Below are 14,780 nucleotides of genomic sequence, written 5' to 3' on the forward strand. Positions count from 1 at the left end.
ACGCTGGCCTCCTGCTCTAGAACTTGCGTTGCTTCTTGACTGGGTTGGGGAAACAGAGGGAGTCAGGACCCCATGGGACTGGCTTACAGCTCTGGGAAACAAGGTAGACCTGAGCTTTGGCTGTCCAATAGTTCTGGTCCTTGGGCCATAAATTCAGCTGAGGCCCCCAGCCCTGCTGAAAGGGACGCTGCTCCCATAAAGCCCTCAACAATCAGCTGGAATTGTCAAGAATAGCCACAATTTAAAAAAATATATATATATATATAAAGCCTTTAATGAAGGTTGCAGCCCACGAACCACATGAAGGAGCCCCTACCATTGATGTTACTGTAAAAACAAATGAAAACACTGATTTTCAACTCCATAGGGCTGCTGGCCTAACTAACTGGATTGTCTCCAAATAACTCAATTTTTTCACAGAATCTCCCTAACATGTCCCCCCTCTCCCCTCAGGGATCTATATAAAGCTTTCTACATTTCTTCTTCTGATGGATGCTCCTTTCTAAAAATACCTTTACAAAGAACTGCCTTTGGTAGCAATTAAAAATGTGACACATTGTAGTGCCAGAATTCATTTAAGAAAACATAAATCACAAGGTATGCATAAAGTTCTTGTTACCAACTCATCTCCACAGCTACATAACAGGTCCTTAAAATTTCTCCCTGACATTAAATCAGTATTGTCAATTCCCTGCTTGATTCTGCTGATTAACTTAACTGAAGATTTGTGAATGTACAAAGAACCCAAAAATATTTGCTCCCTAATTCTCTCATGTTTTTGCTCTAATTTCCTGTCTCTCTCTGTCTGATATATATCCACATACAGTAATTGTGAATCACACTGGCCAAATTCAATCACATTTGACAGACGACACTATGCTCCTACCTACCTTACAAAAATCCACAGATAAGTAGAGGGGAGAAACAGTATTAATGCTGATACAGAGGGAAAGAATTCAGTTCTTATTCTCCTATTTGGGGGCCATGCATCCTGATGCATAAGTGCCTGGATGTTGAGCTCTTATCCAGCCAAAGTATACGCTATTTCTGGCCCAGTTAACTGTCTAAGCAAAGACAGGTGGAACATGAACAGGTGACAGCTATGCTACAGTGGGAAGAGACAGCAGAGACAACCAAGGAAGGAGCTGAGGAAATGTGTTATAGAACTGAAGTTATTGTGGTGGACCCCAAGGGCCCAAAGAGTAAATGTAGATATTTTGGTGGAGAAGCAGGAAAAACACGGAGGAAGAGAGCTAGCGATGCTGTGAGGAACTGGGTGTTGTGGGTCAGAAGAATCATAGGCAGGAGCATGAATTTTTCATAAGGGATTGTAGGGATGAGAAGACTGGTGGTACTACAGGGATGGGGGGAATACAGGGGTCTTGAGAGTAAGGGAAAGACCAAAGGGAGTGTGGTGAAAACATCACTGTGAGTAGGGAGCTGACACAGGATACAAACCCACACTGCCAAATAATACCAAATATTTTAATCTAAAATTTACAGAATAATCAATTCGCAACACCATTTCCAGCAATGAGCTGAACTCAAACCAATATGAAGATCTGACTTCAAGCATTTCAGAGTAGAGATTTGCTCTGAAAGGTATAGGCACATTTCAGATCCCACAAGAAGGCACTTTCAACTGGAGTTGAACTATTTTGTCCACCTCTGTTATTTGCTGCACTGGTCAATATGCAGAAGTATAGAGCTGCACTAGTGACTGGATTGTTGCTGTATTAGAAATAATTTATTCTCAGTGGAAAACGTACTAGAAGAGCGGAAACAGACTAGAGATGAAGCTTACCTCTTCATAATACACTGGATTTTAAGTCAAAAATCCCAGTAAAATAGGATTAGGTTCTATGTTGGATTCACTTCATATGCTCTGACTAGCTGCATAATGTATGCGCTTTCATGCTGGTATGTCCCAGGCGAACTGCAGCACATGCGTACAGATTTCCATCTAAAATCCCCCAGCATGAAATATGGGATCTTTAAGCTACTAATCACACTGAGAAATATGGTCTCACCAGTGTGTTGTGTGACTGCTTACACCTCCACGTCTCTTCTTAGATTTGACTGTAAGCTCTTTGGGCTCTGGAACAACAATGTTGTTTGAGCGCACAGCATCTAGCACAGTAGTCATCTAATCCAGGCTTGGACATCTAGTTACTAACATTATGCTAGCTACAGTGATAAGTCCCAGAACATTAACAAAAATCACAGGTACCCACTAGCTAGCTCCCAAGCGTCCCACCATTAACTCTAACCTTGATCCTGTTGTGTCTAATTATAGACACTGTTACATTTCATTATACTCATAAATGGAAACATAATTCTTCTGTGTTCCTACAATTTTTTTAGCAGCAAAAGTGGTGCAAGAGTATTTGCATAAACAAGCAAAGCATTTCCTGCATGAAAAAAATCATAATTAAAATCAGGATACCAGGAAGTGGTTATTAACAGTGTGCTGCAGAGAAGTCTGATAGATATAGGTAGGAGTAACATTATGAACTAATCATTAGGAAGTGGTTGTTGATCAAAGTGCCTTGAAATCTACTCCAGCTGTTTCACATAGACATGGCAAAGGGCAGAACAAAATAATACAATTTTATTCCAGAAATGTCCCAAAGCCTTCTGATTTAGTATTTGAGGATGTTTGGGGAAACAAAAGAAGAGAATAAGCTGTGTCTGTAAGGTCAGCATCTCCCTTTACAAGCAAAGACCTCAGTTGTGCATGTATCGCATGGCATACATTCCTATCCCCAGTTAATTCTTCTGGCTGCCCAACCTGTCATAGCCAGAGACAGGACTGAATTATAGCTTCCTGCTTCAGAAGGGACCAAAGTTTGGGAGGTATTAAAAAGGAGGGAAGAAAATGACTCATCTTAAGGATGACAACTAGAATTTTTTTTGGTCATGATTATGAAGAGTTTTCTTTCATCAACTGTGCTGGGAAGAATGTTATGATTCAAACATCTGTTCTTCTCATAAGTTTCGCTCCCTAAAACAACGAATCTGTTCCTCTCACAAGCTCTTCTCACGCTAGAACGCTCACAAGCACTCCCATTACTCCCACAATCGGTTTCAATAGAGTGTTTACTAACATAACTGCTTAAATACGCGTAACTCAGACTTAATTTAAGTGTCAGGCTTTACAGCACTGATGGTAAGGAGGCTGGTAATGCTTCAGCATTCAGTGATTTACACTGCAAAACCATTTAAAGTTATCAAGTTGGAATGGAATCATTTTCTCCATGATCTTCATTCTCCATTTTGCAGACAGTGATGACTTTCATCCCGCAGTGTTGACACCCAAGAACAAATCCTCCTGCCCTGTATCCCAGCCCTGTCACCAGTCAGAACGAGATGCTTCAGAGGAAAGTTCACCAGAACTGGTCAGTAGAAAGTTATGGATAAAGATGGTTTTAGACAGCAGGAGGGCTTCGTGCGGAGGGTAAGCACAAGGCATCTGGTAGGTCAGGTCCCAGGAAGAGAGGCCAGTAATAGAAGGCCTTTTTGAGCAGGTTGCCACCTCAGTTGTACCCTGATAGATGGCATAAACTGACTCATGCAGAGTTGCCCTCCAATTCCCATGAATGAATGGTTGGCTCCTGCACTGAAGCAGCAAGGACTGTTTAACTATCAAAACTCCAACACATCACTACAGAAATATTATAACTTCTATAATTGTAGGCTATTCCTTTTTCATACAAACATAAAGCTAGAATCTTTGGCAAGATAAGCTATTTTTAAATAGGCTATTTCTAAAAGAAATTCAAAGGTCCCACTGCAGTCAGTGGCAAAACTTCAACTGACTTTAGGAGAGCTGAGCTTCTACTCCATGATGTTGAATTTTCTTTCTGGCCATGAGATTGAGGGAAAGAAACCCACAGATGTGAAAATTCAACATCAGCACATCAGACTGTTTTCTGATCTGCAGAAAGTAACTTGGGGACTTTACTCTTGGGAATACAAAAGAAAATCTACTTCTCAACTGCAGTAGCTTCACAACAGCAAAAACTAGCTTGTTGGCTCACCTTGCTTGTGCTTGCTCCTCTATGCAGTCACTAAGCACTGCCCAGGAGTGGGAAAGCCTAGTGCTGGAGCTGGCTGCTGAAGCTGACCAAAGCCCTGAGCACTGCTGCAACACAGTGAATGGTCCAGCACCACTTCCTTACCATGCTCTCCCTGAAAATTAACCCAGCTTTGCCAATCATTACACAGGCGAAAGGAAGGACTATATGTCCCTTCACCTTCCCAGGCCCACCTCTAGCTTCCAAGGAGTTGGGGAGGCGCTTACTGAGAAGCTGCAGCAAGTCACATAATCTCTGCCTGAACAATTTTGCTTCTTGGCTATAAACAAGTTTTTAAGAATCTACTAGTGACTCAGCCTGCTAGGTAGGATTATTACTAACACCACCACCATCATCATCATGATTTACTAGTGACAGGGGATATACTCCTTCCTTTCCATTGCTTAACAAGCATGCCCAAATCCTTTCAAAATGTGGCAGACGCCTGATTGCAGTTGATAAATACAAGTAATGCAGTGTACTGCTTTTACTGCTCGTGTTCAAAACAGGTGTATTCAGCTGAGAGAGGGTGCAGATAACAGCTATTAAGCTGATCAGAAGAAAGGAGGAAAGAGGCAGATTGATTATAAAATTGACAGTAGCCCTCCCTTCAAAGGAAGGAGAAGGCAGATTGATGATAAGGGATAAACACAAAGGAGGGGAAACCAAAGGTTAGTTTGGCACAAGAACACACTGGCCATTGATAAATTTTAGCTGGAAGTTAGGAAGAGGTTTCTAGCAAATAGTGAGATTACAGAACAGCCTACTGGTCAGCAGAAGGGAGACTATTTTTAAGAGGAAGATTCATGAAAGAGGATTCAAAGCCACGACTGGCTGTGAGAGCAGATGGAGGTGCCTCCTCATGACCTTATGTATGCTGAGAAGGGGACACACAAGACGGCTGCATGGGAAAAGAGAAGACAGCATGAACACCACCACTGATTTATATTTTGCATTCTGTCCACTTTTAATCTTTCCCTAGTGTCACTCTTCCCCCAGGTATAATGCAAAAGGTGTCCATCAAATGAGGCACCCACTACAAAAATCACCGACAAAAAAACAAAGCAAGCAAAAAGGAAAAGGAGAACAACATCTCTCCATTGGATGACTCTGGAAATCAAGATGACATTTCATCTGTAAGTACTACAGGAAATCTTTCAGGTTTCTATCAATCAGCATCACTTTACCTGAAAACTGTTCTAATCACTGCTCACCAATATCTTCCTTTACAATGTTAACTTCCAACCAAAGATAAGGGGAATTTCTAAGTCTGAAATACAAGTTATTGTGTATTGCTCATTTTAAGTGCACTCAGCTTCCTACAGAATACATATAAGAGGCGCTTGCATCCAAAAAGCTTCTAATCTAATCAAACAAAATTCCGGTACATAAAAATTCTGAGTATACAGCAGGTTCACCTTGGCCTCATGCTGTTTCCAAGCCTCTGTGTGGAACAGCCACTACCAAGCACCATCCCGTCAGTGTGCCTGTCCTCTGAGCGATACTGGATTCACAGTAGAAGAAGTGCAAGTATAAGTAATGCTTATATCCAAAATGCTACCCCAAATTATTAAAAAGCTCAACCTGACAGAGCCTTGGAGGGTGTTAGAATTCGCCCTCGTATTTTGAAGCAGCTGTGCACCAGGCCTAGAGAGAGCCAGGCAAGCAAGCCGTCTTGGTACCCTCCTGCCAAGGAGCGCCTTCGGTCTTTGCAGAATTAGCTCGTGTACAGACACTGCACATCGACAGGCTCATGCCAGAAAGAGAGGCTGAGTTTGCTCACTGCACAAGCAGTCCCAGGGGCCCGTGACCAGTCTGAGCAGAGTCTGCTGCAGCCCTCACACTGTCTGAGGCAGAACTGCACTGTCAGAAATAGCTGTATGGCTTTCAGAGTCGAGCCCTTGGCTTCAAATGTGGCAAGGCCAGGCTGTGTAGACATCCCAGCTCAGAGAGCTGTAGGCTTTGCCATCACCGTCCCGTAGCCGCCAGGGCCACACTACTGGTTCTGCTACTCCCTCTCCCATCCAACAGCCTGGCCTGCAGGATGCTCTTCGACAAGATGTAACAGGACTTTCTCCTTTTTCTGAGCCTCTGCCTTCTCTATCAAAACCTTCCCATCTCCAACCTGCCACACATCATTTCCACTGTTAGTTTTCTATTAGTCACTATGGAGAGAAAGGGACCAATGACAGCTAATGCTCATGAGATGTTACTATCCCCTTTTTTCCCCCCTAACCGCTTATGCAGTTGACCATATGTAGAAAATGCTAGTTCTGACGTACGATTCTTTCCCTCTCTTTTCATTTCAAACAGACTTGCCTACTTCTTAAACTGTTCATGGCATCCCAGCAGCACCAAGTGGCTATGGAGTGCTCCACAGACCTACTCTTTACTTCATGGACCAATAATTTAGGCCTGCCAATTAGAGACAGAACCTGCAGAGACAATTTAAGATTTGCACGCCAGATGTTGGAGAATTTATTTTATTGCCAGTGGAATATTTGCAATGAAGAAATGGTGAATGCAATAAAACTGCCTGCTCTTTAAATCTTAAAGGCTAATTTTATCCTTCATTTTGTACTTACATGCTGCTGCAAGGGTATTCTGGGGCCATGGGAAAATTCCTGAAGAGGGTAAGATCACTGTAAGCAGCCTTATGCTGCCCTCCGCCCTGGCAGCCGCTGGCCCAGAGCCAGGCGCGCAGGGCCTCTGGGTTGCTGTACGTACTGGCTGCCCCGGGGGAGGCTGACGTGAGCCAGTGCAGGGGCTGCTGGTGGCTCCTGCCCCGCCACACGTCAGAGTCCGGAAGATGAAAGTCCCTTCCCAAACTGCTGGGCTGCTTGTGCTGTGCTTCCCAAGAGTAACACAGAAAAGAGTAGCGCAGAAACTGAGCATAACAACAAGAGATTCCCTAACCGTGGCACACAACAGTTGCTTCCATCAGCCAAGCCTCCTGCCCACCTTCGGGTGAGAGTGTGCCTAATAAGCACAAATGCATCCAGGGGCACGCAAGCCTGCGTCCCCTCGCCAGCAGTACGACTCTCGAGGCAGGCCAGGCTGGGACACGCGGCCCTTAGCTGACTTCCACAGCGCAGGGCAGGGCTGCGGTGCCACGGCTTTCCAGGGAGAAAAGCCCATAAATGAGAAAAGAACTGCTTGTGTGTGTGCTTTATACAGCCTAAAAGCAGATCATGGCAAATTTGATCCTTGATTTCAAACTCCTCCCAACTCATAGGGTCAGGAGAGATTGCATGCAGAAGTAAAGCAGAGGGTTTTGTTCAGGAAATGGATTGACTTATGCCCTTATAAACAGTTCAAGAAAACTAAGACAAGCCTTGTATCCAATACATATATTTACAAGTACAAGTGTGTGAGTGTGTGTGTGTGTGTGTGTGTATATACACACACAAAGGCACACAGATCCCAGATCTTACATTATTAAAGCTTTTTCACTCTCTAGTATCAGCTTGCCTTCCTTTAAAGCTGTGTTTGATGTTTCCTTTTTTTTTTTTTTTTTAAATCTTTAAGTATCTTGGCAGCCTCAGAAGCCTGGCACAGATTACTTAAGGGGAATAGTGGAGCTCCACTTCAGTCACAAAAGAGCAGAAAAAACATGGAAGATTTAAAGTGCTCCATAATTCTATATTCCATTATTTGTAAACCAAATTCATGCTACGTTTTTCAAATGTTAAAAACCAAGTCTCAACAGCTCGTCAAATTTCAGTAAAATAAGCTACAGAGTGACTGCCCACTGACAGATAAATATCCCCAATTAATCACTCTTTATTAATTGCTCTAACTTGTTTCTTTCTTAAGTATAATCTCACAGAAGAAACATGTCCTTAACTGGTATAATCCAGCACCATTTAATTAATGACAGCACAGAGGGGGTAATTTTCACCAGCTGAAGATCATGTTTCTCTGTTTTTACACTACTCCTCAAACGGTGCAGAGCCTGAACCTTCTCTAGCTTGCTGAGCCAACAGGAGATACTGGGAAGGCCACAGCCATCCCAGTATGCCTCCCATCCTTCACTTTAATACACCTCAGCGAGCTTCTATAGGCATCTCTCGAACTCACTGAAACCCTCTGGTTTTGATTTTGTCCAATATTCTGTCCTCTGTACTTCAAACTCATTTGCTAGCGCAAACAGGAACTATGTTCGCTTTTAAACTAAACTGAAATGAATAAATTTGTATAGGGAAATACTGGAAAAACAAATACCTCTGCTCATCCATACGGTAGAGGCAGCACAGGTTCTTTATGAGACTCATTTTCAGCCTTTTGAGATGGGAGTCTCTTGAAAGTTTCCTCTTTCCCAAAGAGGAGGAGAAGTGCATTTCTTTGATCTGACCCAATCACTTCGAATTCTGGAGATCAGGCAGTATTATATTTGCCCTTACTGTGCCAAGCCACTCTTATCTTTTCTACAGCACAACTTACTGCAGCGGCAGGGCACGACAAACCCCAGCTGTGCGCGGTAACAGTATCATCTCTCTCAGATTCTCCCTTTGTTCGACACCGTCTTACGCCCTTGCTGCACAGAGCTGCACGCAGGGTCTCGCTAAGCTAAAAGAAGGAAGACAGCTGCTTAGACAATAGTATGACAGCTTCCCTCAGATGCAAAAGGCTTTTAAAATAAAATAAAATAGAGGATTACCAAAGCAGGAACTAATCCCAAGAAAATAAAGTATCCCAGAGGTTAGGAGGAGTTTGCTTCTTGTTCTTTTCTCAAAGTCTCCCTGGTCTGTTGAAGCAGCCTGCTTGTGAAACTCTGCTAACGAGTAAAAAGGTCATACCTGATTAAGCAGATGATAGGATGCTGCGTCTGGTTGTTAAACAAGGAAAACTTTCTGTTCCTACAAAGAAACAGAGAGAGATACACACTCTATTAAGTCTCTATTCAGTGAATTCAGCATAAACTCAACACTGTAAGGGCTATAAGATGCTACATATGTGTAACAACACCTATGTCCAAGCATTTTCCTCCCAGCTTTATTTCCCAAGGCTCACTTGAAATGTCAATCCAAATCCTCTGTGGTATGCAGCTTGCTTTGGGACCACCAAGGACCCGCTTAATCCCTACACTCACCCTAAGAAAAGCCAGCTGGTAATGGCTTCAAAAACCATCCCTGGGGGAAGGTAAACGCAGCAGAGTGCACTCCCAGCCAACCACCCTCCACTGTGAGATCCGGTGGGGCTGGCATACGCACCGTCCCTGCTGTGGGAGGATCTCAAACATGGCTGACAAAACTGGCTGCAAAGTAGCCCAGAAAAGTAATGGAAGAGCAAGACAGTGGACTCTGTCCCTTAGCAGCCTGACAGTAATGTTCTCTGCTAGCTTTTTATCTGCTTCCACTATCCAGTGTCCTTCAGCTTGTGTCCAAGACTATTGCACTCCATGTCTGCGCTGCTTAGCAGTACTTTTGGGAGGATAATCTAGAGAGCTTTGGGTTGTACTCACAGCCCTGCAAAGAAAGGAGGAGCTGGATCAACATACTGGAATTCAGGACTTCTCATGGGAGGGGACAGCCCTGCTGAGGGACAGGTCCTGCTGGGACAGGGGACAGCTGCTGTGCTCTAATTCAAGACTGGCCATGAATGAGTCAGTCACCACTTCTGCCAGGCGCAGGGCTAAGTCTGCCTGACACCCAGATGGGCCTTGCAGGCAGGCTCTAGCCAAGCAACGGCCCTTGCTGCCCAATTCTGGTTACAGTGCGGCGTCAGACCCAAAGACAAGAGTGTTGCTTTGTTTTGCCCATCCATCTCTGACTCTGCAGATCCCTTGCTGCTTCTTACCATCTCCACAGACTTGAATTCCAAACCTTCAAAGACTTTCCCTCTCTCTGTTACTCTTCTGCATATCCTTCACATTGTCTCACTACTGCTTTCTCTTCCGCATCCCCCTGCCACTCTTTCCTACAGTTCACACCTTCTGACAGTGAAGTCCACAGGGGTTAAACTCCCCCAGCTGACTCTGAGATATGCTATTTCAAACCAGCTGAGGATACTGATGTAGGGAACTACTCCAATTTCTTCTTAAAACTGTTTGTCTTGCCTAACTTGTATGGCAGAGGGTCCTAAATCTTCTTCTGTTTATTTGGGATAAACAGCAAAGGTTATCACAGACCTTATTGCACCCTTTTGAGATTCTCTTTATGCAGTGAGAAATGCTTGAACTCCAAAAGTAATTACCCTGTTTAAACGGCCTCTTCTGCATGTCCTGCTACAAACCCTCTCTCTTGATTTTAAGTCTTTGATCAGAGTAGACTAGGGAAAACATTACAGATGCCAGCAGCAGAGACACCAAAATGGTCTCAATGAGAGGAAAAGGTGCCTCCTTGCTACATGTGCCTTTGAGTTTCCCATATTACGGGGAAGCTGGTAGTATCACCTACACTTAAGGCTGCCCAGTTCATCAGCTCTCAGTTGCTTGTAACTTTGTTGATTTTAATTGTTCAGAAATTAAATCCCTATATAAGATAGCTGACTCAAGCTAATGGTGTGCTTTGGGTGTTTTGGTTTTTTTGTTTTGTTTTGTTTTTAAAAGCTTCAGCAAAAACCGGCCAGCCATTTCCAGGAATTAAATTAGTGAGAAATACCTGATTTCAAACCAAGTTAAAAAGAAGAATGGTATCAAGGTTATGGTTAAAAAAAAAAAAAAAAAGGATGCAAATATGCAATTAGAGACATTCATAATGCATAAACACAAAGTGAACTAACTTTAATTTGGACCGCAGTTCAGGCATTTCTTATTTCCAAGCCTGGGCTCTCTCATACTTTGACATAGAGTTACTCTCCTTGCCTACACCATGTTACTGGCATGGGGCTCTGCTGCCTACAGCTTTTCACCAGTTTGCCAACACTTAACTTTTGCTTCACGAGAACTGAAAGATTTTGCTACCTTGAAGGGGAAGGTTTCATACAATACTGACAGCAAATAAATGAAGAGCAACCGCTCCACCTTCCTGCAGAGACTGCCGGCAGAGTGTACCATTCACTTACATGCAATAATTAGTTACATTAAATGAGCTATGTCGGAAAGAAACTCCAGTCAGCATCGCTTCTACCCGCCCGCGGGATAAAGAGGAATGTTAAAATAAGCTAATTAAATTTGCTCTGGCTCAGCAGAAAGATCGATGTTCTCGACAGCCTGGTGTTCAGCACTCGGCGTCCTAACAGTCTTCTGATGTGTCACCAATGCTAAATAATGCCACGCAGCCAGGACTGGAGGAGGTGGATACACTCCTTTTGGGAGAGTTCAACACAGAAGACGGATGCATTCAACAAGGACGTTAACAGAAGGATGGACACATCTGCAACCTGTATCCCAGATAACTAGATGGCATCTCTAAGCAGAGGGACGGAGGATTCGGCTTAGTACTTTCATATGGCCCACTTCAACCAGCATTGAACATATGCTCTAAAACTTGGGCACTGAAACCTCATTCACCTCTCTGCTAAAGATCTGCTGCAATAAATGGGATATTAGCTGGCAGCAGAATACAAAAATAACAGACAATCAAAATACAACATGCCAGAAGTAGGAGGCAGTTTTGCTGCCCCAGCAATTTGCTGGGGAGAGGTTGTAATTGGCATTTCCACCCCTTCCTGACTAGGAAGAAAATGAGATGTTTCAAAGATTCTTCCCACAGAAAACAGGAGAGACACCCGCCCACATGGAGGAGACAACAGCTCCATATTTAGGGCAGTTATCTCAAATGCAAGAAGTTAACCTCTAAGTGCCTGGTCAGAATCAGCCACCACGGACAAGAATGGGGCTTTCTACTTCCTGTGGGCATCTTCTAATAATGACATGGCAGAGTGTGCTAGAAGGGATTTCTGTTTGTTTTTTCCTGTCCTTCTTGTTTCAGCCTGAAATCCCTGAAGAACCTGTCCCAGTAAGGAACTCATTGGAATCGGCATGGTCTTTAGAAAGCTTCATGCTTTGAGGAAGTGACCTCTGGCTGCTGGTGTCCGGGCACTGGAACCCCAGGGCAGCTTCTCGGAGTGGCACCGTTCCCCAGGGGCACGGCCCAAAACAGACCAGCCAGGAAGCTGCTGTAGGAGACCCTGCAACCTTGGAAATGAAAACCTTCATCAGGTCATGTGTGCTTATCACAATGAATAAAACTTGCTCGAGTCTTGTTCACAAATACAGACTGATAAGTATATTTAGCATACATTTATCTTTATTTAAGTACAATGTATGGTTTTTCTGTTGACGCAGATTAAGATGGGTCTAGACAGCTTTAGGCTGGATGCTAAGGGAAGCACTGCAACCTAGCAAGTAAAATGGATAAGGATACCTGGGTTTTATTCCTGGCTCTGCCATTCACCTGTGGGTAGATCATGTCACTCCCCATATCCTACTTAGCCTGTGTATATATTAGAGATTGTATTTCCTTCTTTTTGTAAATCACTTTGAGATCTACCAAGGAAAACTGATAGAAGAAAACCCAACATGCGTATACAAACACACACACACACAATAAAGGACTAAGGCTCTCTTTTATACACAAGCTATTTGTAACTATTCCTCACTAATGTACACCTACTCCTGCTCCTCCTCTTATTAATCTAAACTGGCTTGATAGATTTACACATTTTATTAAATACAAAAAAAGTATCTGCCTTTTACAGGAGCTGTTTCTCTATATTTCATCTTAGGGGGCTTTTTCAAAGACTGCTGCATGCCCCTATCAAACAATGTACTCGCTCAGTTATCTATGACTAAAATAAGGACTAAAGTACATACTTTTCCTAAGCCATTCCGTTTCCTCCCCTTCGAGACGAGCTGTGCTGTCATTCTGAGAGCTCAGCCTGTCTAAGTAAGGCCCCGATTCTGCCTTACGCACCTCTATTAGCTTCACTGAGCTGCGTGCAGAATTGTGCACTTAAGACTATAAACTCTTCAGTTTGGGAGCTTGTCTTCTGCTACATTATCCCTCCAGAGCAGTATACAAGTAACAATAAAAACCTAAATTGCCACAAATTACTTTTAAGCATTTAGTGTTTTGCCCACCAATGCATTATACATGTTAGTCTGCAAACAATAAGGCTGCAAATGGATCTGATCCATTAGCACCAAAGCTTTCCATGTAGCTTCTTCCTTTAGAGCACACACTGTTCCTTCTTGCCATTCCCTCCCCAATGCTCTCCCATCAGCAGGAGAAGCTTAAGGTAAAACGATAAACATTTTTCAGAGATGCACAAAACAAGAAAACTAACTGATATCTGAAGGGCAGAATTCACTACACAGTTATTTCTAATTCAGTTTCCAAAGTGCTAGGAAATGAAGGTCAAACATATCTAAATTTCAGCTGGTGATATGGAGAGTAAATGGTGTTAAAGCACTCCAGCTAAAGACGGCAATCCAAAAGCCAGATTATGCTGCTGTAAAGTGCTGGCAATCAGCAGGTCAGTGGCTTGCACTGGCGGTGCGCTTGGCCCAGAAATTGAGAGGACTGCAGTAGGATGGCGCCCAAGTCTGAGAATCGAGAATCAGTCTCCAGTGCCATCGAGACTGAGAAAAATCCATACTGAAACCTTCGTCACAGGTTTGCTGTAGAAGTAAGTTTGAACAGGCTTAAGAAGCATACAGTTCAGTACTCTTGCCACTTCTCTATACATTTCTACCTCTGAGAGCTGGATTAGCCGTACTCTTAGGAACTGTTTCCTTCACTGCCCAACTGATTTATAAAAGGCCTTAACTCTCCAAAAACAAGCAATGCTGATCTTGCCATCAAAAACTTATTTATTCTAAAAGCTATTAAATTGCTTCTGTATTACAAACAACTGGATTACTTTTAACACTTTTTAATTCCCACAAGTTAAGCAGCACCATTTGTCTGGTGACTACAGAAATCCCCTTTCCACTATAATAATCCACATCAAATTCTTAAGTTAAAAAAAAAAAGTAAAAAAAACCCAAAACTTTTGAGAAGTCTTCTCATGGGGAAAAGTACCTTGGGACTGCTACTGCTAGTCTGAACAGCTCATTTTCAAGAAAGTGAAGGAGACAGAGCCAGGCTTGGTTGTGACCGTGAGGCTGAGATGGGAAAGATTAAAAGCGCTCTCAGCTTCCAAGAAACTTGGGTAACTGGAGCCTGAAATATGCAGCAGACAGGAGACACTGTTCAGTCACTTATGGAAATCAAGGTTAGAAGTGTCAGCACAGTTGGCTTTGGAGGAAACAGTTTCCTCATCCTCTTGGCAGAAGCAACTTAGCTACATTCACAGTTGCCAATAAGAAAGGAATAAAGAAAGGAAACAGAGAAGGACAAGGAAGGCAAAGGGTAAAACAAGTACATCAGTATTTTCACAGCTTGCATACAGCAGCCCAGCTAGCACCCCGAGGGGGTTTATGTTTCAGGAACCTCGGCGACGAAGACAATTGCTACATTTGATGAAAATATATTGTGTCTGGGTTTTACTAATGGTGTCTCTAATAGTATATCTGATTTTATAACTAGCAGGGAAGAAATCGTTCTGCTCACAATTATTGCTGAGGCATTTGAAGCGTTTTGCCGAATTTACTGGCATAGACCTGTCATTAACATTCCTTTTCTTTTAACTACAACTTACTTCCTTTGTAGTTGGCTCAGTGAAGATAGGTCTGGGGGCTGTTTTCCTGATCTTGTCAAGATGAATTTTAATGCATGCTGCTTGAAAGATGTGCCACCTGCTATTTTATATCTATAA

General features: G+C 43.2%; 1 protein-coding gene across 1 annotated transcript in view; it reads right to left on the bottom strand.

Moving 5' to 3' along the window:
* Positions 1–8,900, bottom strand: part of MAP2 (microtubule associated protein 2) — a 104,326-nt gene extending 95,426 nt beyond the window's left edge. The window contains exon 1 of the mRNA XM_067298742.1: positions 8,876–8,900. The gene's annotated coding sequence lies outside the window, so the exon portion shown is untranslated. The remainder of the gene's footprint in view (positions 1–8,875) is intronic.
* Positions 8,901–14,780: the final 5,880 nt, after the last annotated feature.

The sequence above is a fragment of the Apteryx mantelli genome, chromosome 6 (assembly GCF_036417845.1).
Source record: "Apteryx mantelli isolate bAptMan1 chromosome 6, bAptMan1.hap1, whole genome shotgun sequence".
Taxonomy (NCBI): domain Eukaryota; kingdom Metazoa; phylum Chordata; class Aves; order Apterygiformes; family Apterygidae; genus Apteryx; species Apteryx mantelli.